The sequence below is a fragment of the Pinus tabuliformis genome, chromosome 9, assembly GCF_031772625.1.
Source record: "Pinus tabuliformis cultivar Carrire ecotype Pingquan chromosome 9, CPIR1, whole genome shotgun sequence".
Classification (NCBI taxonomy): domain Eukaryota; kingdom Viridiplantae; phylum Streptophyta; class Pinopsida; order Pinales; family Pinaceae; genus Pinus; species Pinus tabuliformis.
In genome coordinates this window covers 441,431,456-441,434,726 of record NC_142307.1, presented here as the reverse complement: position 1 = coordinate 441,434,726, position 3,271 = coordinate 441,431,456, and the positions used below count along the sequence as shown (strand labels likewise).

The following is a 3,271-nucleotide window of genomic DNA, read 5'->3' as shown; positions in this document are numbered from 1 at the left end:
TTTTCTCCGTCATTGGTCTGCTTCGTGCTGCATCCTCCCAACGGCAGCGCCCCATTTACCTTCGTGCATATTGTAAAAATGATCTCTGGGCAACCCTTTATGGGCTGCTCTGCTACAGGAGTGGCATAAATGTCCATATTTAATAATTAGTTCCAGGTATGATTACAGATCAGTCCTCCCTTTTTTAGTTAACGGCCCCATCAACTAGCTCTTTACCTTTACTTTCCACATGCTTAATCTGGGGCCTGTGGGTTTCAGATCTTGTGGCGTGGCGTGGCTTTGGCTCTTGCTCAAACTTCTTCTCTAGCTCTGTTCAGACTCTCAGGCTTTAACTCTGACTTGGTTTGGGTTAGGTTCACTGAATCTGAGATAGAACCTCCTAGCTCTCTACGTTGCTTTTAACAAACCCTTCCAGATATATATGACAGAACCTCCTACATAGCTCTCTACGTTGCTTTTAACAAACCCTTCCAGATATATATGACTTCTTCAAAGAAGTATATGACTTCTTCACAGCTGATTATTTTGTCTTTTGGATATTTATACGACTTCTTCTTAAATAAAGTGCAAAACAAGCTAAAAAACAAATGTTTAGATAGAGTGCAAATCAAACTAAACAAATGTTCAAATAATGTGGTAGCACACTGTGACACCATTTTAGATCTTGAAATAGTCTTTTATCAAATATATTGTTCAGATTATAGCCAGTGGCAAACCTTTGCACCTCCTGTGCATAGCAAGTGGCAAACCTTTGCACTCCTTTGGCAAACCCTTGCACTCCGATGAGTGGTGAGAACAATTTTAGAACCTCTTTCATTCAAGGACACTCCTGGGCATTGAAGCTCAAGAATCCTCCACATATCACCCAGTTTGAGAAGCAAAAATGTCTAATCTTTGGAGACAGATACCCAAATGATGAAATCAAATGATTTGCTTACCTTCCTGTTGCTATCTTCGGTTAACCATCTCTCAAGCTTCGACTGTGCAGATGGCACTATGTTTTCAACAAAACTGGATTTGGAGAATTCAGTGGATGTGTGGGTCGGCTAAAAGAAGTTTCTCCACTAGGTCAAAGATTGGCCTGCTTCTCTGAGTGGAGTTCAGAGATATTGTGTTCTCGATAGTTGATATTTTTACCCATTCTGTAGCGGCAGAGACAGTTAGGACAGCAACTGAGACAGTTAGGACAGCAACTGAAACAGTTTTTGTGTTGCTCGTAAACGCCTTATCGAGCTAAGCCTTCACTAAATTTTTAAGGTTTCTTTGTTATCGATCCAGCTCAGCGTTCTTGCCATCTATTACATCATTCAGAAGTTGAACTGAAGATTAAGGAAGGAATTGACGATTTTCACCTCAATAAGTTTGTTGAAAAGAATGTTCAAACCATAGCCTGCAACCCCAGAAGCAATATCCCTGCTAGCCATTGGCTTAACAGAAAGCCTCCAGACCGCCTAACCAAACTCCTCCGAAGTTAGAGTAGGACTCCTCTTTCCTTAGAGAAATCACCCACACTTCGCCTAGATTGGACTGTAAAGCTTCAGCTCCCGAAGGTAGAGGAGGACTTCTCAGAAAAATCAAAAGCAAATTAGGGTTCCTCTTAGCCCAGATTAAGCTATAAGGCTCCGCACAAAGAGCGGAGCCCTAAATGCATCCCACCAAACTAGGCTACATGAGCAGAGGGCTGAATACATAAACTAGTTTCCTACCATGAATATTTTTTTGTCTAAATCGTTGTGCTGGTTCATGCCTTTTTAAAGAAAGACTGAAGAATTGTTGGTATCACACAGCTGGAAGCAACTTGATTTTAGAATCAATCGTAATCAACAGTTGGAAGCAACTAGCAACTTCTGCAACTTGTCCTTGGGCCCACTAAGATAAATAGTGAAGGTTTGAATTAATTTGTGATTCTGGTTCATGCCTTTTCAACAAAGACCTGGAAGAATTCTTGGTACCCAACAGCTGGAAGCAACTTAAATCAGCAAGTGGGAAGCATCTTGCAACTTGTCCTTAAGCCCAGTTGGATTAAACTTTTATGGGTTTTTAAATTCAGTGAAATTATTCCTTTGGATATTAAATGGTAAATATGATTTTGAATGGTTGCAATTGAGATATTACTATTGTTGGTTCAGATTGTAAATTGGATCAGCAAGTGGGAAGCACCTTGCAACTTGTCCTTAAGCCCAGTTGGATTAAACTTTTATGGGTTTTTAAATCCAGCGAAATTATCCCTTTGGATATTAAGTGGTAAATATGATTTTGAAGGGTTGCAATTGAGATATTATTATTGTTGGTTCAGATTGTAAATTGTGGATGATGATAAATATAGTCTGTTTTTGTTTTTTATTTTTTTTTTCTTTTACAAAGGGTTGGAGGTGTTTTGGGTGGCAATCAATATTTTGGAGTTATTAAAACTTATATTTCTGTTAATGGATTGGGTAATATATGTTAATATTTGGATTTTATATTTACTTAAATTCAAAATTTGGCATATATTACCAGTTTATTAATGAAGCTATAGCTCAAAAAATATTGACAGTTTTTTTAGGTTTTTCAAAATTTGGCATATATTACCAGTTTATTAATGAAGCTATAGCTCAAAAAATATTGACAGTTTTTTTAGGTTTTTATAAAATATTGATAGCTTTTTAGGTTTTTATGTTTACAATATTTGTGGTTATTGAAATATTATGATTAACATTAATAAATTTATTATATTTGTATTATAATTTTTTATATATTAAATATTATTCTCTGGTTTTTATGTTTACAATATTTGTGGTTATTGGAATATTATGATTAACATTAATAAATTTATTATATTTGTATTATAATTTTTCATATATTAAATATTATTCTCCATATGGTAAGTAAGATATATTGTGTTCAATTTTTGGTTGATTCAATGTTAATTTCAATTTGACAAAAAAATATTAAAATTTATGTAAATTTTAATAAAATTTAATATTTTTAAATAAAATTTAAATTCATTTATTTTAAATATTATTAATGGAATTGTATTGCTTCTTATTATGTACTATGTGTAATAATAACATATATTCCTTTTCAATACTATTTTTTGAGTGGGGAAGTTATATATCCCGGCTGAAGAAGCATCATACATCAAATCTTCGAAGCGAGTATATATACACGTCATCACTGATACAAATATCGTCGAAGCGAGCAGAGTCGTCACCAATACAAATATGCTGCATCGCGCAGCTCCCGCAGGATTCAAACATTATCGGGGAATGAACAAACCAACCATCCCAAC

General features: G+C 35.1%; 1 long non-coding RNA gene across 1 annotated transcript; it reads right to left on the bottom strand.

The window, feature by feature from the left end:
- Positions 1-312: 312 nt before the first annotated feature.
- LOC149149055 (uncharacterized) lies at positions 313-1,925 on the bottom strand. Its single transcript, XR_016262999.1, has 2 exons — positions 432-1,925; positions 313-376 (listed from the first exon to the last, which is right to left on the bottom strand). It is a non-coding gene; the product is annotated as an uncharacterized LOC149149055 (long non-coding RNA).
- Between the last annotated feature and the right edge of the window lie 1,346 nt (positions 1,926-3,271).